The sequence below is a fragment of the Mirounga angustirostris genome, unplaced genomic scaffold, assembly GCF_029215605.1.
Source record: "Mirounga angustirostris isolate CCGP_5_RB_7025 unplaced genomic scaffold, mMirAng1.0.hap1 SCAF_6, whole genome shotgun sequence".
Lineage (NCBI taxonomy): Eukaryota > Metazoa > Chordata > Mammalia > Carnivora > Phocidae > Mirounga > Mirounga angustirostris.
Window position 1 is genome coordinate 51,941,525 of NW_026991714.1, and position 22,112 is coordinate 51,963,636.

General features: G+C 39.6%; 1 protein-coding gene and 1 long non-coding RNA gene across 12 annotated transcripts in view; both read right to left on the bottom strand.

The window, feature by feature from the left end:
• Positions 1-22,112, bottom strand: part of RABGAP1L (RAB GTPase activating protein 1 like) — a 773,530-nt gene that overhangs the window by 118,089 nt on the left and 633,329 nt on the right. The window lies entirely within an intron of this gene.
• On the bottom strand, positions 4,130-9,814 carry LOC135364736 (uncharacterized). The gene is made up of 2 exons (XR_010412335.1): positions 6,597-9,814; positions 4,130-6,481 (listed from the first exon to the last, which is right to left on the bottom strand). It is a non-coding gene; the product is annotated as an uncharacterized LOC135364736 (long non-coding RNA).

The window sequence follows — 22,112 nt, forward strand, 5'->3', positions numbered from 1 at the left end:
TAAGGTCAGGAAGTGTATTACTTGCTTTCCTACCAAGTATTTCATTCATGAAGTCAGTGAAAAAAAAATAGGAAAAAGAAAACCTCATGAAGTCAATATTGTTATCATAATCAAACCCAGATTTTATATCTATGGATGGATACCACCTATTTGCAATACTACCCCACAGCTGCAGAGATCCAATTTACTGAGAGCAAACTATGATATGCTGCTGCTGGATTTACCAGGGGCAGCCCACAACGTGACATTCGTAACACTCTCCAAGTTTCATTCCTACAAATTTCTTTCTCTTCTGTGGCCACCATCTCATTGTTGATTATCAGCACACCTCTGACACGTCTGTTATTAGGTGGAGGGTCCAGATGGCAAATTAATTTTTTATATTTAGCCTATGAGAAGCATTATTCACAAGGTAAAAATGCCAGAGGGAAACCCCAAATGTCGGAAAAAGCCAAGCATGACTTTACCTTCCTCCCTTCAGCAAAGTTCATCAAGAGTTGTCTTTGAAAATAATCTACCACAGCCGGGTTTAGGCTCTAGAGCAAAGCCAGCCTTTGAGTTGAGACCTGGGAGTGTGGCACTCATGAGTGAGATTCTGAAATCTGAGCCCACCAAAGATTTCTTTTTTTTTTAATTAAAGATTTTTATTTATTTATTTGACAGAGAGAGACACAGCGAGAGAGCTGTGGGGGGAGAGGGAAGGGAGAAGCAGGCTCCCCGCTGAGCAGGGAGCCCGATGCTGGGCTCGATCCCAGGACCCTGGGATCATGACCCGAGCCAAAGGCAGATGCCTAACGACTGACCCACCCAGGCGCCCCCCACCAGAGATTTCTTTTAAATCAGTATCTATAAAGATACAGAAGTATCTGTACTTTTGTGTGAAGATAAAGCTCAGTAGAAGATGTATTTGATTAGATAAAAATATTACTGGACTCTAAGAAAAATGCCTTTTTTCTTTCAAACAGCATTCTTATACACGTTATTACCTTTCCATAATTCAGACACCAGTGATAAAGCCATTTTATATATTTTGGCACAGAGTATTAATATCATTATTGCTGCCATAAATGTCTCAATCCAAAACAGAATTAGCAGTAATACAGTTCTAGTCCTTTTGGAAACCTCTCCTAAAAAAAAAAAAATTAACTTCATTTCATAAAGAAAAAGAACAAATTTCTGCTAAAGAGGACCAATTTATTCTTTAAAGAAATTTGATTATCAAAGCAAAATAGAAACTCTTTGTTCTGTCTGCTAGTCACATCCTGTGCAGTCATCAGTATCAGTTGTTAAAATTTTTCCTTGTGGGTTTCACATCTATCTTAGATCAATCTTTTTATAACACATTGTCCAGTTGTATTTTGTACATGAGGCAGAAGCATTTCCTGATCTCAACAGGCTTACAAGGCCCTGGAATTGTCCTGGAAAAGAAAACTGAACAATATAACTTACCAAAAAGAAAATGCATCAGAACTCAGTATTAGAGATTCACATGTGATACTGCACCTCCTGATGATGCTATATAGTTGGGCCTCGGACACCACCGACTTGCTTACAACTGTTCTGTGCTTTTCTATTCAGAATTTTAAGTGATAGCAACCACAGAAGCAATTCTCCACATTCTGGAATCTTCCTATGCCCTCTGAAGATCTAACTGATATACTTGTTTTCTGCAGTTCTCAGGGTTAACATTTCCAGGTAAAAGTTTACAAAAGTACCAACAATTAAATAAAAATTAAATATTTGATTCTCATACCACTAAACTCAAATACTTAATTGAAAGACAAGTTCTAGTGTCTGACAACTTTAAGGGTAAACTATCTTTATTTGGTCTTGGATAAAACTGGCATTGGAACAAAACTGGAAAAACCCAAGTAAGTAAGACTCTAGAAAAACTAAAGTAGTCAAAGAATTACAGTCATTTAGGTGTGCTATCATGATCAAAAACTGTTCGGATGACACATTTAAAATAGGTCACAGAAACCTAAAAAGTTTTAGAAAGGTAGGAGTTAATTTGCTAAGGCATCCAAAGGAAAAAATAACTCAACTTCATCATTCAAAACAGAAAAGATTGTTTAAAACAGAAATACCAAAAAAAAATTATTTTCAATATTACAATTTGAACAGGAAAAAAGACAGGTATAAAAATTTATTCTCTTCATTAAGATAATAAAATTGGACTTCTACACAATTGGTGAAAGTAATGAAAATACAGCAAATAATATTTTACATAATGAGAAACATGCAGCCCCGACTAGTACCATGGGCTCCGAGGCTGATTTGTACCATCCCAGCACATCCAGACTAGAGAGAAGATGGTTCTCATCTCTGAGGCCCCATAGAGCCCCACATGTATGGAGGTTTTATTTCTTTATTATTATTATTTTTAAGTAGGCTCCATGCCCAACGTGGGGCTTGAACTCACGACCTCATGGTCAAGAGTTGCATGCTCTGTCAACTGAGCCAACCAGCCACACCTATGTGGAGGTTTTAAAATGTAATTTTCCTCTGTTGGTTTTCTGTTGCTATATAACAAATTACCATAAACTTCATGGCTGAAAGCAACACCCATTTATTATCCCACACCTCTGCAGTCAGGAGTCCAGGTAGGCCCTGCTGGCGTCTGCTCAGGGTCTCACAGGCTGAAATCAAGATGCCTGGCAGGCTGGGTGGGCTCTAATCCAAAGGCTCTGGGGAAGAATCCCCTTCCAAGCTCTTTCTGGTGGTTGGCAGAAGGTAGTTCTTGCAGTTGTAGGAATGAGTCCTGTTTCCTTCCCAGCTGTCACCTGCGGCCTGCCCTCAGTGCCTCAGAAGCAACTGCATTCCTTCCCCTGTGATCCCCTCCATCTTCAAAGCCACAACTGCAGGTGAATGCCTTCTCATACCCCCTAGCTCCTCCACCGCCCTTCTGACGGCAGCCAAAAGAAGCTCTCCGCTTTTAAGGCTCATATGATTAGGTCAGGTTCACTTAGATAATCCAGGATAATCTCCCTATTTTAAGGTCAGCTGTGATACAGAACGTAATTTATTCACAGAAGTCAGATCTCATCATATTCACAGGTTCCAAGGATTAGGGTGGGACATCTGTAAGCAGACCATTTAAACATTTTTGCTTATCAAAAAAAAAAAAAAAGAAAGAAAGAAAGAAAAAAGAAAGTAAACAAAACAAAACAACAAAAGCCAAATGGTTTTGTGAACTTGCCCAAATGTGAAACAAAGATATTCTAAATTCCTTACACTTGGATAAGCAAGATATGCGTACGGTATAAAATAGAATGACCTGAAAGATACAGAGTAAAAAGTAAGACTTGCTTCTAATACTGTCCCTTAGCCCCAGCTCCATTCCCTAGGAACAACAACTGTTTACTAGTTTGTGTCTCTTTTCAGAGATATCCGTATCTAGTAAAGCACATATATTTGGGAAGATTGATATTATCTGTTCCTGAAAAACTGATAGAAGTCCCTTGTTAAATCACCTGGGTCTCAGGCTTTTCTGAAGGGGTTGATGGGGGAGGGGTAAGCGGAGGAGGGGGCGGGGGTGGTAGTGGTTATTCTGTGATAGTTTAGATTTTCTAATTATCTGTGGTTAGTATTGATCATTTCTATTTTCCTTGAAAAATCATCCTTTCTTCCAGGTTCTCAAATTAATTTGCACGGGACTGAGCAAAATATTTTATGATTCTCTTATTCTTTTGTTTCTGCCATTTCCCCATGATTATATCTCATCTATGCTCTCTTCCCTACCCACTTTTTACTAGGTTAGCTAAAGAATTATCTATTTTTTAAAGAACCAGCTCTTTTATTTATTAATCTGATCAATTTTCCTTTTTCTAGTTCATTAATTTTTATCTTTATTCCTACCTTCTGCTGTTTAAGGTTTGTTTTGTTGATCATTTTTCTAACTTTTTGAGTTAGATATTTAATTTGGTTATTTTCTTTCTTTCTTCAGTAAGAGAGGTGCTTCTGAATTCTGCTTTAGTTCTGTCCCATAGGTTCCAATATCAAGTGGTTTTATTGTGTTTTCCCTAGATTTTCCATAACCTTTGGTTTCCTCTGTGATCCAAGAGTTGTTTAAGCAAAAAATTTTAAATGTTCAAATGATAAATTAAAAAATTCCTTTTTTTTTTAAAGATTTTATTTTTTATTTATTTGACACAGAGAGACACAGCGGAAGAGGGAACACAAGCAGGGGTAGTGGGAGAGGGAAACACAGGCCTCCCGCTGAGCAGGGAGCCCGACGGGGCTCAATCCCAGGACCCTGGGATCATGACCTGAGCCAAAGGCAGACGCTTGAGGACTGAGCCACCCAGGCATCCCAATTAAAAAATTCTTTTCTTAATTTTTAGTTTTATTGCAACAAAATTAGAGAGTGCTATATGTATTCCTTTCACCTTCTGAAATTCATTGAATTCCCTTTAGGATCTACTTTTGTGAATGTTTTATTCAGCATTTAATAAGGCCTATTAGCTTTCAGAATACAAAGTGACAAATAGTTGCTTTATTAATTATTATTTTTTAAAGATTTTATTTATTTTTGAGAGAGAGATAAAGAGAGAGAGCACAAGCACAGCAGGGGGAAGGGCAGAAGGAGAAGCCCACTCCCTATCGAGCAGGGAGCCCAACGTGGGACTCGATCCCAGGACCCTGAGATCATGACCTGAGCCAAAGGCAGACACTTAACCAACTGAGCCACCCAGGAGTACCTTTATTCATGATTTTTATTTCGGTTTTCTTTTTCTTATTTCTTGTCTACCTGATCACTTGAACTGAGAGAAGTGAATTAATGTTTTCTTACTACTATCATGTAACTATTTCTCTTCATATTTTCTGCAGTTTTTGCTTTATAAATGGTAGTGGTATACTGCTATTATGAATCATCCTTCTTTGCCTTATTTCAAGCTTTTTCCTCCAAATTCAATCATGTCTGATATTAAAGATGCAATCCTACTTTATTGTGTTTTCCCGGTAAGCTTTTGCCCATGTTTTCAATCTTGTCTGTGTGATTCTCCATTCAGCCCATTACCCCGCTTCCTCTTTCTGCCTATTCAGGGCCAAGGAAGCTCTTGCTGCCACCCCACGCACCCACTCCCATTAGTCTACACTGGGCATTACTGGTTTGTCTGAGATCTGTAGCTGTAGATATCCTTCTTCAACTGCATTTGTCTGTTCCTCATTGCATACTGTGGTTTGGGGTTGCGTGTCTCCTAGTTTCTTTAAAGATGGGGCTCATGTTTCTCCTTTTTGTTCTCCTAGTGCAGTTGGAAGATTTGTGAGACAGAAGGGAGATAATGCCATCAGATATGTTCTAGATTCTAGAATCTAGAATTTGTTTTTTGCCAGTTCTCCTTCACTACCTATTCCCTGCTCTCTGGCCAAAGGCCATGCTCTCCTATGTGCTATAGGTGTTCCTGATAACGGTATGTTCTGGTCCTTAGTACCCTGAGTGAGGAAGGCAGTTTCTTATCTGGCTCTCTGAAATTTGCTCATGTAGTTCCTAGGCTATTTTTGCACTGTCTATATCTACCTCCCCCAGAAGCTTCTGGAAATCCTACTCTTGTTTCTGACTCATGTCTCTCTCTTCAGTTTACAGTTCAGTCTGCCTAAAAGCATATTTTTACCAGCTAATTCAAAGCTGATGCTAAACAAGACAAACCAATGGCTGGGCCACATTATCAATTTGGCGTTCTACCTACTGTGTACAAAGCCCCCTCCTGGGCATTGGTGAGACATACCAAGATGGATGCCTCAGGAACTCATACTTTAGCAGAAAGAAAAAAAAAATATTGTTCCTATACTTCTTTTTTGCTCAATAAACATTTCCATGTAGTCTCCTCAAATGTCATGTCATGTCATCAGCATTATCCATCATTCTCTGGGTCCTCCCTGTATCACGTTAGCTTTCTTAAACAATTAGAGGTAAGTTGCCTTTCCTGTTCAAAGTCTGTACACTCTTGACATGCACATAAAACTGCTACTGTTCATCAGTCCTTGCCTCGGTTGCCACAGCCAAAATAATAAGAGTTGAACTCACAGGGCAGTTGTATAAATTAGGATCCTTTGGCTGCAAAGAATAGAGACTCAAGTTATCTCCCGTAACTGTTTGTGGTTGTGTGTGTGTGAGAAGAGTATCTAGGGGGCATTATCATAGGCTTCACGTGAAAACAAGGAACAAGGTATGCCATGTGGCTAGGCCTCATGGTAATTCATGGAAAGCAGCTTAACCAGGCCTCACGCGAAGTATAGGAACACAGGCTGAGAATTTCAAGTTGCAATTTCAAGTTGTCCAGGATTAGACAGATGTGTAAAAATCTGGTTATAGTTCCTTAGGCCTTTGGCAGCAGTAATTTGTTGATCATCCTCTTCCCCTGCAGATATGAAGTAAAATCTCTGCAGCCCCACGCACACACTTTTTGAAAATCTCATGACTTGGCTCTTACTTATATATCACTCTTGCTTACTCACGGCTTCTAGTGACTCATGTCATCTTTGTCTGCCCTTTTTTCTGGCTAAGTATTGGACTTCTGTTCCTATCAAATAATTCTCTACCTCAAATTTAAAATTTCCTTAAAAGAGAGGATCTGATCCATCCACTATGTCACCATTATGAGTTGGATATATAAAGTACTTGTGCTGGGCCATTTAAAGGGTCAGACTCCCCAAAGCCTGACTGCTTTAGGGCAAATGCAGATGGCAAGGTCATACAGAACATGGCCACCTAGAGTTGTGCCTTGGGTTATATCCTCAGTAAGGTGTTACAGGTAGGATCCCTTAGGGGGAAAAAAAAGGCCTCTGGGTATACAGATATTCCTAGATTTGGCCTGACTAGTACAGTGGTTAAGTTTTCCTCAGTTCTGAGTATCAAACATCATGCATTCTGCCCCAGGTTCTCTTTGACTTCCAAGGTAGATATGCTTGTTTTATTGTATTACATGCTTTTCCTGTATATTTAAATGTAATCACTACCAAGACAAAAGTCCATATGCTATACCACCAAAGGCAAATTTAGTCCAGCCAGCTAGAAATTCCTTGGGAAGAGTTATATCAAATAGCACCTAGTGCTAGCCTCCCAAGGGGTCAAAGTGATTGATATACCCACTTCTATAAAGGAACCATCCATTTACTAAAGCTAGGCAATAATGTACCTAGAAGAAATTGGGGCTTACTTATAATTTTACTTCTGCCACCTAAGACCACATAGACAAAAAGCTTTTTAAATTTCACTTATGACAATTTAGAACTGAATTTCACTTTGCTTATCACAATCCCTGTGAGAATAAAGTTTTACCATCATCTTATAGATTGGAAAAGAAAATAATTCCAGAAGCCAACAATGCCACAGTTTAGAGATGCACTGGATTCAGAGAATAAACTGCTATGGCTTTAAAATTTCAACCACAGCACAGCTGTAAACATCAGCCTGGCCTAGCACCTGAACTGAGACAATAAATGCCTGATTAGGTACAGACATCTGTTTGCTCAAGCCTAGCCATATGCCACTGGATTGAAGAGGAGCCAGTCGTCCACAGGGCCAGAATGTATTCCTTTAAAGCTCCTGTGGGGGAGGGAGGGAGTCTGTCCAATCTGTCCCTGTGTGTGTCTGCTATTTGCCTAATTCTTGCAAAATTATAAACTCTAACAATCAAAAGAATAATCTAATAGTTTTGTTTAGAGTACACAACTGAAGATATTCATCAAACAAAGGGGATATAAATTTAGATAAATTCCTTACAACAAACATTATCATAATAAGGTTTTTCATAAAAATATTTTCAATTGCCAGATAATGATCTATATCTTAAAGGCACATTACTGATGTGGGTAAAAAGAAATAATGCAGAAGATGCATAATACAAGGAACACTTTTCATATCAGACAGACACATACCATACTACTTTCAGCGATCATTTGGTTTTCTTTTTTTTAAGATTTTATTTATTTATTTGACAGAGAGAGACACAGTGAGAGAGGGAACACAAGCAGCGGGGGGGAGGGAGAGGGAGAAGCAGGCTTCCCGCAGAGCAGGGAGCCCAATGCGGGGCTCGATCCCAGGACCCTGGGATCATGACCTGAGCCGAAGGCAGACGCTTAACGACTGAGCCACCCAGGCGCCCCGACAATCATTTGGTTTTCAACCAAGAAGTTCTAAGCACTTACAATTCCAATGTATCAGGAATTATAATGGATATTCAGCATAGGGAAGTGAATTTACCTTCTACTTGCTCTCAAGGGAAGGAATCATGAAGGTCTAGCAAGGCAAACAGACTGAGAAGTAATAAGAAAACAATGTAAGAGTATCTCTAATTGGCTAATCTATTGGCCAAAGATTCTAAGGGGTATGCTACAATCTCAACATGCCCTATCAGAGATAGGCCCTTCTTCTGACACATTTTGCATCTTTCCCAAAACTGTTTACCATGAGAGATCCTCGGTCACCTATTATCAGATCCATAAAAAAGAAAAGATATCCAGTGGTGTTCTATTCACTTTTTTTTTTTTTAAAGATTTTATTTATTTATTTGAGAGAGAATGAGAGAGAGAGAACACCTGAGAGGGGATAGGGTCAGAGGACGAAGCAGACTCCCTGCCGAGCAGGAAGCCCGATGCGGGACTCGATCCAGGGACTCCAGGATCATGACCTGAGCCGAAGGCAGTCGCTTAACCAATGGAGCCACCCAGGCGCCCTGTTCTATTCACTTTTAATGTTATGGTTAGTTTGCATCCCAGGGTGTAAGTTTGATTATATGTGAATGTTAAACTCGGTAAGGAAGGGAATGGTGATCAAAGTTTTCACAAATTATGCTTTGCAATGGGTATGCCATTAGCAGGTGGAAAGAAACAGCTTGCAGGAGTGTGAATCTTTGAAATGAATGCCTGGGCCAGACACAGGGGGAGTGATGGTTATCTTATACGGAGAATAGGAAACAATTATATCCTTCAAGTCCTCTCTCTTACCTCACGCATCTTCAATCCCCTCACTCCTTTATAAACCTCCAAACATCCTCATCTATTCAAATTGCCTGGTCACTTATGGCAGCAAATATACATGGAAGAAAAATGAGAAAAGATGTGAATGGGAATGAAATTAGGTTCTTGGTATCACCTTGAAAGAAAATTAATATCTTCTTTTAATGTGATGTGAGCTGCTGAAATAGTTAAATCATAGAATCCTGGTGATTTAAAACAACAGAGTTCATTTTTTAATCATGCAAAGTTCAGGTAGCAGGAAGGTAGGGTTGGGGCTTTCTGAACTCTGTTATCATTTAGGATCTCTGACTGTTGGAGATTTTATCTTCTTCAACATGTAGTTTCCATGGTCCCTTTGGATGCAATATTCAGTTGGCACCAGGGGTTGAAAGAGAGCATGGAGGCTATATGGGAGATTTCTCTTTAAACAGCTAAAGGAAGAAATGTACATCACTTTTACTCTCCTTCTTTTGCCCAGACACAGTCACATAGCTACATCTAACTGCAGAGGAAGTTGGGAAATGTAGACCAAACTGTATCAGCAGGAACAAAGGAAAACAGGTTTGGTGAACAATTAGCCAATCACTGCCACAGTGTCTTTCCCAGATTATTATACTTCATCTGCAAATACACCCAGCTCTTGCATCCTAAGTATGTGAATTTAAATGGTGTATTTGTTACAATGAAATTCTACTACTTAACAAGTTTACCTCCCAATGAAATGTACTATAAAATGAATTGCCTGTAAAAGGAAAATTTTCATTAAAATTCCACACTAGCTTATTCGAATATGAGTTCAACTGCATAAAAACATTTTAGAGGGGCGCCTGGGTGGCTCGGTTGGTTGGGCGACTGCCTTCGGCTCAGGTCATGATCCTGGAGTCCCGGGATCGAGTCCCACATTGGGCTCCCTGCTCGGCGGGGAGTCTGCTTCTCCCTCTGACCCTCCTCCCTCTCATGCTCTCTGTTTCTCATTCTCTCTCTCGCAAATAAATAAAATCTTAAAAAAAAAAAAAAATTTTTAGAGTCTCTTCATTTACATTAAACAACTAGTGGCACTGTCTCTACTTGGATTTCTTACTTGTCAAACTTAGTATTTCCAAAACTCTACATTTTTTTTTTTTTAAGATTTTATTTATTTATTTGACAGAGAGAGACATAGCAAGAGAGGGAGCACAAGCAGGGGGAGTGGGAGAGGGAGAAGCAGGCTTCCTGCTGAGCAGGGAGCCCGATGCGGGACTTGATCCCAGGACCCTGGGATCGTGACCTGAGCCGAAGGCAGACGCTTAACGACTGAGCCACCACCCAGGCACCCAAAACTCTACATTTCTAAAACCAAATATGTGATCTTCCCCTCCATACCTCTTCCTGTCTTTGTCATCTTAGAAAAAGACCTCTGGACAGCCCATTATTCAAGCCAGATCCTGGGAAATAACTCTTTATATCTTTCCCCCAAATCCCCATCCAATTCATCAGCAGGTTTTACTTTCAAAGTATATCTTGGATTCCTTAATTTCTTCCAGTTTCCCCTAATCCAAGTCAATCCACTTTCACCTGGATTCCTGCTGTAGCTTAATCTCTACTTCTACCTTTAGGGTAGCGCCAGTACTTTTACGTTTTCTTAATCTGTTCTTTCTCACATAAGTCAGATAGTCATCCGAAAATCCTTCTGAAGATTTGCATTGTGCTCAGGATAAAATCCAAAATCCCAACAAAAGGCTTTGAGGCCCTGCAAGAATCTGATCTCTAGTCTCCTCTCCAACCTCACTGGCCAGCCCTTAACTTTGCTCAATCTGTACCAGACTTTCGGTTCCTTGAAAAGGGCAAATGCCTTTCTGTCTAGAGGCCTTGCCACACAGTATCTCCTCTGTCTAGAGGCCTTGCCACACAGTATCTCCCCTGTCCCGGAAAAAAAAATTTTTTTTTAACCATAATATATATTTTGTTTTTACCGTGAAATATATTTTCATATAAATGAATGTACTGATATATATGACTACCATTTATCCAAACACCAAGGCCAAGATAGGCAATTAACCCAACTGCTTCACTCTGGGAAGAAGAGGTATATGGAAGGAATGGGTTTTCCCCCAGTTCACCTATCGATAGAGAAACTTCTTGTCTTCTGCATGAGGCCCATTAAAGCCCAAGATCTAGTCCAGCAGGGAATGGCAAATGCCTAAAGAACAAAATATAGGTGTAGAATTCACTAATATCTCAGGATTCAGGTTTTCACATTAATTTCTGGTTCCTAAAATTTTTTTTTATTTTCCCACTCAGCCACACATTTAAAAATATTTTTAAATTATTTTATCCAGAAGTTTTAGATGTTCTGTACCAGAAGGGTTTATACTGACAACTGGCCCATTATTTTGCCAGAACAAAAGATCTATGGCATACTTTACTACTCCTCTTCATCTGGCTAGCTCCTATTAAGCTTTTAGAGCTTCAGCTTAAAATGTTACCTTCCTCTGAAAAGTTTTCCTTGATCCCCTGATTCCCCAGTCTAAATTAGCTTCTTACTATCGTCTCTCTTGTAACAAACTTCTCTTTCCCTTTGTAACCTTTATTGCCATTTTTGATTATACATTATTTTTGTATTATCTGTCCCTTCCATTATCCTGTAAGCTCCAGGAGGACTGGAATCTTGTCTGATGTGATTATTCCTGAACAGAATACCTAGTGGGGTACTAGGACACAGTAGGTGCGCAAGAAACCCCAGATGCTTCTTAAGCAAAAGAATGAACAGATGCAATTTAATGTAATCACACTGAGTCAGAGTAGTCTTAAATCCTGTGACTGATAAATACTGGCACTATTTAACAGCTTATAAATACTGATTGCCTTCAAAAACTATGTGGTACAGTATAAGATGAATAAAAAGAACAGTGAGTATAAGAGAGGTAGTAAAGCACAGACTCTAGAACCAGGCTGCCTGGATTCAGATTTTGGCTCAGTCACTTATTAGCCAAGTGACCCTTGTTACAGACTTTCACATTTTGTGCCTGTTTTCTACTCTGTACAATCAGGCCAATAAGGGTATTTCATGACATTAAAATAATGATTAAGTGATAAACATGTCAGGCATCTATGGAAGCAAGATATAATTGTTGTGGCTGTTATCGTGACAAATTTAATATTAACCAGTGGTGCCTTCACACAAAGATGGCAAGTTGTATAGAATCAGGAAGGAGAAATAGGCAGGAACGGCAAGCTGTGGAAAGGCAGCTGGGTTGCAGATGCACCATTAAGAGGCAGGAGCGCAAGGAGACATCCATGAGGGAGGCAGGGAGGAAAGGGCTGCACGGGTGCCCACTGCCAGCACACAGACATAACTGACAGAGCGGTTAGGAGAGCAGAGCCTGGGATGGGCCTGCCATCTCTTTTTTGCAACATGCTCGTAACACTTAGTTCACCGGATCCATCACCAACTCTCTGTGGGGAGGATGTCTTTGGATCTGATTTTGGGCTCAATTCATCAAAAATACTTGCGAACGTCAGCCAAATAGGACAAGATTAAGTTCTGCTCCTTTTGATAGCAGCAAGTATCTCTGGGCATTAAAGGCAAATTCTGTCTAATGCACCAGTTTTCCTGACAAATGCAACACTCTATTCGTGGATCCTATTTTTCAAAAAACGAAATACTAGATCTTCCCCATTTTTGGGGTCTTCCTTCCTTTTTCCAACTGCATTTTTCTCTAAATACTGAAAACATATTACACAATATCTTCTTTTGCATCCATTCCCCGCCCTCTAGATCCTGGGTCCATCTAAAAATAAAGTCATTAGAGTTTGTATCTTGTGATATTACACTGACTATAGGTCTTATTATTTTATAAGAAAGTTTTATTACCCTTTTCTCTAGATATAAAACTAGTTCTTTTTAGTCATCCTGAGACCACTTACCCATGGCCCTCCATGAAAAATTTACATTAAGAGGAGTTTAACTACAACACCCATATTAAGACTCTAAAGTTCTATCTGTTGGGATAAAATAACTACAGCTGAATGCTGAGATGAATTAAAACAAAAACAGAATTAACTAGGTCCAAGGAGCTTACTGTCTCTGTTTTCTTCCAGGTGTTTTAAGGTTTCAGGTCTTATGTTCAAGTCTTTAATCCATTCTGAGTTAATTTTTGTGTGTGGTATAAGACAGTGGTGGAGTTTCATTCTTTTGCATGTGGCTGTCCAATCTTCTCATCACTATTTATTGAAGAGACTGTCTTTTCTTGTAGTTTTCAATATACAGGTCTTTCACTTCCTTGGTTAAATTTATTCCACGGTATTTTATTCTTTTTGATGCAATTTAAGTGGGATTATCTTCTTAATTTCTCTGATAGTTCATTATTAATGTATAGAAACACAACAGATTAGTGTGTATTGATTTTATATCCTGCAACTTTACTGAATTTATTAGTTTTAACAGTTTTTGATGCAGTATTTAAGTTTTCCTATATATAATATCATATCATCTAGAAATAGTGACAGTTTTACTTTGTCCTTTCCAATTTGGATGTCTTTTATTTCTTTTTCTTGCCTAATTCTCTGGCTAAGACTTCTAATACTATGTTGAATAAAAGTGGCAAGAATGGGCATCCTTGTCTTATTCCTGATTTTAGAGGAAATGCTTTTAGCCTTTCACATTGAGTATGCTGCAATGTAGAACACTTAAAAATTTTTAAGCTTCCTCTGAACTCTGGAATCCCAATTCTCTGCTGAATGATGAAATCAGTATCACAGGCTAGATTTTCTTTGTAATCAGAGTATCTCTACTCAAGTTTTATTAACAATTCATAAGCAATTATTGCTTCTGCTATCAGGGAACCTAAACCGATGCTGGCTTTACTCACTCACTTTTATTGTGAAAAAAAATTTTTTTAATTAAAAATGCAATATTAGCTCATAATAACAAAATGTATAAAAGGATATTAAATAAAAATTATTAATAAATGTTAGTAAATATTATTAAAATGGCAAGGAAATGTCATTTCCATACCAAATTCTCAGAAATGAAGTTAATTTTTTGTATATATACTTAAACATAAATTTACCATGTGTATATGTGGTAGATTGTTAGAGGAATGGCTCCCCATCAATCATGTCTCCTGGTCTCCATTTCCCATGTGCTGTTTCCTCTAACACTGATTTTCCATGTGATTTGTTTTGGTCAACATGACCTGACAAATATGACACAAGCAGAGGTTTGATTTGTGCTTGTGCACTGGGTCTTGCCTTCTTGGAAATCTGGGACCACAATACTGTGAAGAAGCCAATGGTAAGAAAATGTGTGGGAAGAGAGATCTTAGTCCCACCTGCTGAATGCTATCACATGAATGAATCCAGAAATAACAGTAGAACCACCCAGCCAACTCACAGAATCATGAGAAATACTGTTGTTATAAACCAGTAATTTTTGGGATTGTCTGTTATATAACAATAGATAAATGACACTGTGCCATTTATCACATAAATTTGCAGATCTACTATTGACATTCCTTGAATTTAGTTTATGAAATGGAAAACAAAATTGATAATTACAAAATACATGAAGAAAACACAAAATATGATGAAATTTCATACATAAATAAGGAACAGACTGCTTTGTTGTTTGAGATCTATATTAGCAGTCTTGATCATAAACTATTAATCTGACGTTTTCCCCTGTTTAAAAAGGCTGTGGCATATACATCTTAGCCTCAGTTCTTTCTTTCTTTTTTTTTATTTTTTATTTTTTTTAATTTTTTTAAAAGATTTTATTTATTTATTTGGCAGAGAGAGACACAGCGAGAGAGGGAACACAAGCAGGGGGAGTGGGAGAGGGAGAAGCAGGCTTCCCGCTGAGCAGGGAGCCCGACGCGGGGCTCGATCCCAGGACCCTGGGATCGTGACCTGAGCCGAAGGCAGACGCTTAACGACTGAGCCACCCAGGCGCCCCCCCCCCTTTTTTTTTTAAAGATTTTATTTATTTGACACAGAGAGAGATAGCGAGAGCAGGAACACAAGCAGGGGGAGTGGGAGAGGGAGAAGCAGGCTTCCTGCCAAGCAGGGAGCCCGATGTGGGACTCGATCCCAGGACCCTGGGATCATGACCCTAGCCGAAGGCAGATGCTTAACGACTGAGCCACCCAGGCGCCCAGCCTCAGTTCTTTCAACACAATTATTTTTACTATAGACAATTAACAAGTTAATGCAAATGACACTATATAAAACTTTAAAAACTTTTAGTATTCTTTTTCTTTAAAAAAAAAAAGATTTATTTGAGAGAGAGCATGAGTGGGAGGGGCAGAGGGAGAGAGAATCTCTGGTGAGTGCAGAGCCCAACACAGGCTCAATCTCACTACCCTGAGATCACGACCTGAGTCAAAACCAAGAGTCAGATGCCCAAGCAACTGCACTACCCAGGCGCCCCAAAACTTTTAGTATTCTAAAGATCATTTAATAATGATCTAAAAAATCTAATAGTTGAAGATATGGGAGGGCACCTGGTTACCAGAGCATCAAAGAAGAAAGTGGACCTTCCCTCCAAGTCTTAAAGGTCTACAAAGATGGAAAATTCACAGTCATATTTCATGATCCCTGTAGTATATACAGTATGAAAGACAGCTTTTTTTAAAAAAAAAGATTTTATTGAGAGAGTGTACGTGTAAGCAGGGGGAGGGGCAAGGGGAGAGGGAGAGAGAAAATCTCAAGCAGACTCCATGCAGAGCACAGACAGAGCCCATGTGGGGCTCGATCTCACTACTCTGAGATCATGACCTGAGCTGAAATCAAGAGTCAGATGCTTAACCAACTGAGCCACCAGGCGCCCCAGACACCTTAATTTTTTTTTTTTTAAGATTTTATTTATTTATTTATTTGAGAGAGAGAGAGAGCACAGAGCGAGAGGGACAAGCAGACTCTGCACTGAGTGAGGAGCGGAGCCTAAGGCAGGGCTGGATCCCATGACCCTGAGATCATGACCTGAGCCAAAACCAAGAATTGGACACTCAACAGACTGAGCCACCCAGGCACCCCCAGACACCTTTCTTAAAAGCAAAATTCAGACCAATACACTCAACTATTTATTTTTCTGTAGGAAGAAATCTGGAATACTATTCAGTGTAATAATGAGAATTTTTCTGTTTATTTCCAGTATTTTCAAAGAGGATTTAAAGCCCAATATTCTTCATCTTAAATGAACAGGATTTGCTAACTAAATAAATATTTAATGTGTGACTTCTTTGATCCAGTTAGGCCTTCTTTGACCCTAGCATAGGCTGGGCATTGGATCAGACACAAGGCATCTAGAGAAGAACAAGGTAGAGTCAAAGCCTTGAGGAACTCACAATAAGAGAAAATGACTCAAAATGAACACAGTAATAATGGCTAACATTTTTTGTATACTAACTATATACAGCATTGTGCTAAATTTCTTACACAGTTGTGTAAGTTCTTACACATTGCTCAGTTCCTTGAGCAATGCAGGGGGTTAGAGGCACTGACCCTCACGGAGTCAAAAATCCACATGTAATTTTTGACCCCCCCATACTTAAGTACTAATAGCCAACTGTTGACTCAGAAATCTTACTAAAAACATAGAGTCGATCAATACATATTTTTTATGTTACATGTGTCATATACTGTATTCTTATAATAAAGTAAGCTAGAGTAAAAGAGTTATTAAGAAAATCATAAGGAAGAGAAAATACATTTATAGTACTGTATTTGTCAAAAAACATCCACGTATAAGTAGGTCCATGCAGTTCAAATCTGTGTTGTTCAAGGGTCCAGTGTATATATTATCCCACTTAATCTTCATAGTAATCCTATTACATAGATAATATTATCCTTATTTTACAGAACAGATAGCTGAAGTATACGGAGTATAAGTAACTTGCCAGAGATCACAGAGGTAATACACAGAGAAGCCAAGATTTGAACCCCAACAACATGGCTTCAGAAAACCACATTCTTAACTACAAATGTGTTGTTCTAGTGCAGGAATTACCAGAGTTAGAATAAATAACAGCCTAGGCTCCCAGAGGAGGTGATGTCTGATCTGGGTCTTAAAGGGTAAACAGGGGTTTGCTTGATCCTATAACTGCAACAGGAATTGATAAATAATTTAGCAGTGAGTCACACATACGCTTAGCTTTAATAATTCTTACAAGATCTTCGTGCAGTAGGTATTAGTCTCATTTCATGATGAGAAAAGTACTCATAGAGATTAAGTAAATTTCTCAGGATCACTCAGTCAGTAAGAACTGGAGTCAGAATTCAAAACTAGACTTGTCTGCCTCCAAAGCCCCTGCGTTTTCCAGGCACTCCACAGCGGGAAAGTATTCCAGGAGGAAAGGACGAGAGGTGACAAGGCCAGGAAGGGGCATGGCATATTGTTGTGAAAGAAGGGGTTCTCTACCAAGCTGAGGGGTGGGGGGCTCATCCTGCAGGTAAGAGGGACCCAGCAGTGTTCTCCGAAGTGAGGAGTGACAATAAGAGGTTGATTTTCCAGGCAGACAACTCTCGTGGTAGTGAGTACAGGAAACTGGAGAAGACAAAAACTAAAGCCAGAGAGACCAGTTAGTCTGAGGTGAAGGGTCTAAGAAGTTCCTGCTATGCCAGACAATTTTCTTCAGAATCTTTCCCCTGCAAGGCAATGTCTACAGTCTGTCTTCTTAAACAATGGCCACCTTAAAATTTAGTGAAATGTTTTAGAATAAAAAACTTCATGTGAATGATTTCAGAAAATACATTAAGTTTCTATATCCTATGTAGTATTCATATTATGTTGTTGCTTAAAGTATCCATTCTATTAGAATAGAATATAGACTTTCTTCTATCACTGGACATCCTGCTAAGACGGAACTTATTTACTTGCCCAACTCACTGCCTGTTAGGAAAGGAAGAGAAACAGGGAGGTTGTGGTTTATATAAGATATGATACAATATAAAGGCAGGACTATAAGGAAGTTAATGCGGTAAGACCATACCAGAACAAGGGTATGTAAGGTCAATGAGAACTTTTCACAAGCTAACATGCATGCCAGAGGACATGTCTTGCTAACCACGTGGGCTGATGGAAGTGGGGGGGTGGGGCTGTAAAATCTTTTCAATAATCTGAGATTTCAGGCTAGAATGGGAGAACTTGGGTATGCTGACAAACATGGGAAATTTCCTGTCCTGTATCATCAGATGTTGGAGACCACTTCAGTGTTGCCAAGTAAGATTCACGTTAAGAAAAGGGTGTTTTCAGAGAATCTGGGGAGAAACTGGCATTTTGTTGACTACGAACAAAGACATTATTATGGACTGAAATGTGTGCCCCTGAATTCCTATGTTGAAGTGCTAACTCCCAGTACTGGTATCCTTACAAGAAGAGAAGACTAGGACCCGGACGACCCAGACAACCCAGACAGAGGGACGATCACGCGAGGACACAAGGAGAAGACCTGCAAGACAAGGACAGAGGCCTCAGAAGAAACCAAACCTGCCGCCCTCCGATCTTGGACTTCTAGCCTCCGAACTGTGAGAAAGTAAACTGCTGTTTCAGCCCCACAGTCTGAGGTATTTTATGATGGCGGCCCTAGCCAATGACTACAGACATGAAGACCCAGGGCCAGAAATGAGACCCAGAAAATAAGGACTGCCTCTTTAGGAACCAACCTAGTAAAGAAACTCCAGCACGGAGCAAGAGCTAGTGGAAGTACGGTGATCGGGGGGTAAGGGAGGATGGAGGACAGCGCAGTGCGTGGAAAAGAGAAGCAACGGAACACGGCACAGAGCACACCGGTTAGGGGCGCGCACCCTGTGCCCAATTGCGTACTGAAGCCTCCAACCTCAGCCACTTAACGCTGAGCTTTACCACCTCTTCGTGCGGTCTGTCCTCCAAGATGCCCTCGCGTAATGGTAGTAACAGCAGCGGCAACAGGAGAGATGGCGAAATAATAAATAAGGGGCGTCTGAAAGAGACCGTGTGAACTACACAGTGTGGTCATGTGGCTGGGAAATGGGGCAGGCAGGGAACAGGGGAGACACTCGGATGAAAGAAATCGCTCTCTTTCGCAAGCGGTAGCAATAAAAAGTCTCCGGGCCAGAGGAACTGACAATGAAAAAGTATTTCCCATTTAATCACAGCTATCAGCTATGGCAAGGAATACAATTTTCCCCTCAGCACTTCGTTTGCCTTTAAGTGGAGCTTCAGAAAGCGTGACAACGATTGGAGACATGTGAGTAACACAATTTTTCGCTATCTTTTTTGGGTTGCTGTTCTCATTTACGTGTTACTTCCACCACCTTTTTTTTTTTTTTTAAAGATTTTATTTATTTGAGAGAGAGAATGAGAGAGAGAGAGAGAGCATATGAGAAGGGGGAGGGTCAGAGGGAGAAGTAGGCTCCCTGCCGAGCAGGGAGCCCGATGCGGGACTCGATCCAGGGACTCCAGGATCATGACCTGAGCCGAAGGCAGTCGCTTAACCGACTGAGCCACCCAGGCGCCCCATACTTCCACCACCTTAAAAGAATTTTTTTTTTTTTTTTTTTGCCGGGGAGAAGGAGAGAAAAAGGCTTAATAGTAAAAGATGTAGGTTCTCCAGAGCATTAATTCGACTCAGTTATTTGCCAGCTAAATACTAAATGGGTCCATGGGTTGGTGGAACAGGCATATAACAACTAAGTAAATATAATGTAATTTTACCTTATACCCCCAGAGTGGAGGCAATGGCCTTTTTTTTTAAATTTAAATTCAATTAATTAACATATATTATTAGTTTCAGAAGTAGAGGTCAGTGACTCATCAGTCTTACAGAGGCATGGCATCTGAAACAGCTGTGGTTGAAGGGTTTAGAATACTAAGCCCCCAGGATCCAATGACCCAGCTATCTTAACCCAACCTATTTTCAACACCTTCAACATCTAAATTTATTTTTATTGCTACCTACAAAAACAAAATTATTTCTAGTGAGCAGCAACAAGGGCACAGAAGAACACGACACATATTTTCTTGTCTGAATCAGATCCCCAAACACAAACTGTGAAGCATCACTTTAAATATAATCTTAATATGAATTCAAATAGTTAAAAAAAAAGGGGGGGGGCGTGCCTGGGTGGCTCAGTTGGTTAAGTGTCCAACTCTTGATTTCAGTTCAGGGTCATGAGCTCGAGCCCTGCGTGTCAGGCTCCACACAGGAAGTGGAGCCTGCTTGTGATTCTCTCTCTCTCTCTCTGCCCCTTCCCCTCCAACTTGTGTGCATGCAAGCTCTCTCTCTCTCAAAAACAAACACAAATAGTTTAAAAAACAAAGAAAGGTGGATCTCAGTGTAAGTAGTTGAGCAGGAAAATTATTTATTACCAATGTTGCCAAAAACTGAAGACGGGTTCTAACTTTATGCTCCAGCACAGATAAACATAAATGTTACAATTTAAGATAGGAAGTAATGGGCAAAACACTGCAGGAAGGTATATGAAGTATGAAAACTCCCATTTTTACTAAGTCTTTGGAAGATTGATGAGAGTGAATTCATTGCAAGGGAGAAAAAGATACTTAAAGTCTGATGGAAGAGAAACTGCTAGTTGGAAATAGCAGTTTTGAAGTATTCTTTTTTGTTGTTAATTTGATGTGCAGAGCTCTGCATGAGGACACTGTACCAAGTTTGGGATGCATGTAAAGGTATAATGCTTTATTCCTATGATTTATTGTTTCCCTTACTAAAAAGAGAGATGCCCATATAAAAATCAATTTTATAACCATTTATCTTATTTTTCTTTGGTGTAGGACAACCTAATGATTTATATAGATTAGCTCATGATACAATACCCAGGTTCATCCACCAAGTTAATTTTAAAATATCTATATGGCTTTCTCCTTAATAAACTGAAAGAAAATGACGGGCAGAAGTAGGGATAATGGTAGAATAAAATGAAGAAGTAATAAAGGGGACAAATGTATTCTAGTTGATTAGAAACAGACAGAAAAGCTCAGTTCTCTAAATGTGGAGGGTACCTGATGCCTGGGCGTCTGGAGCTACGGCCTATTTTCTCCACCTGTCATCAACTGTTTCAGAGCACGTCCAACATTTACATGTTCCCTGTTCATTCCCATAGTACATGATTGTGAGAAGCAAAATCAAATTGCATTAATTTGGGGGTAGAAACAAAACAATGCCCCAAATCTGAGGTACACTGAGGATTATGAATGTTAATAGAAGCCACAAAGGATGGGCGCCTGGGTGGCTCAGTCGGTTAAGTATCCGACTCTTGATTTTAGCTCAGGTCATGATCTTAGGGCCATTAGATCAAGCCCCCAGTCCGGCTCCTGCTAACTGCAGTCTGCTTGAGATTCTCCCTCTCCTTCTGCCCCTCCCCTGCACGGGCCCGTAGGCACTCCCGTGCAGGCGCGCTCTCTCAAATAAATAAATGAATGAATAAATAAATAAATAAAATCTTTGGAAAAAAAAAAAAGAAGCCTCAAAGGAAAAAAGAGGAACTGTTTTGATATAGAAACTATCTCATTATCAGTTTGTTATTTATCACATCTCTGTATCCTGCAACATAACACTTCCCCAGCAAAAAGATTATGACCCTTTAAACCAAATATTTCCAACTGTGGTTGTCAACATAGAGGTCTTTATAGGAAAGGAACACTAGATGTAGTTCTATTAAAAATGAACCCTTTCCATGGTGTACATAAGGGTACACATTTTAGATCCATGGAGTTGACAGAAGCTTCTGTGTGGCCTCATTGCTAATTCAAAGAAAGCCTTTATTTGGGAGATTATATTCTTGTTTACACATAGCAACAACAGTCAGAAATAAATAGGAAACGGCATGAAGAAATAAGAGGTAAATAGCTTTTAATACAAATGTTCTTTACAGTTTTGTTGAAAGTTATTTTTCAAACAGTTAAATTCAAATCCACGGTTACCAATATGGAGGTCTTAAAAGGGAAAAAAAATGTTAAATTTCTAGACAAACAAATTTACCATATCCCATTACAAATGTGATTTGTGGGAGGCAAGATCAAATTATATTAATCCACTCTGGGAGCGTAGATAATTGTCCATCTCAGTAAAGAGGTAACTGTGCTGGCGCAGAGCTTAGAATTTTCTGAAGAAAGTAGTTACCATGGTAACCCCTCTGTCATTGGTGGCTACCTCTCCCGCATGAGGCAGGAAGCC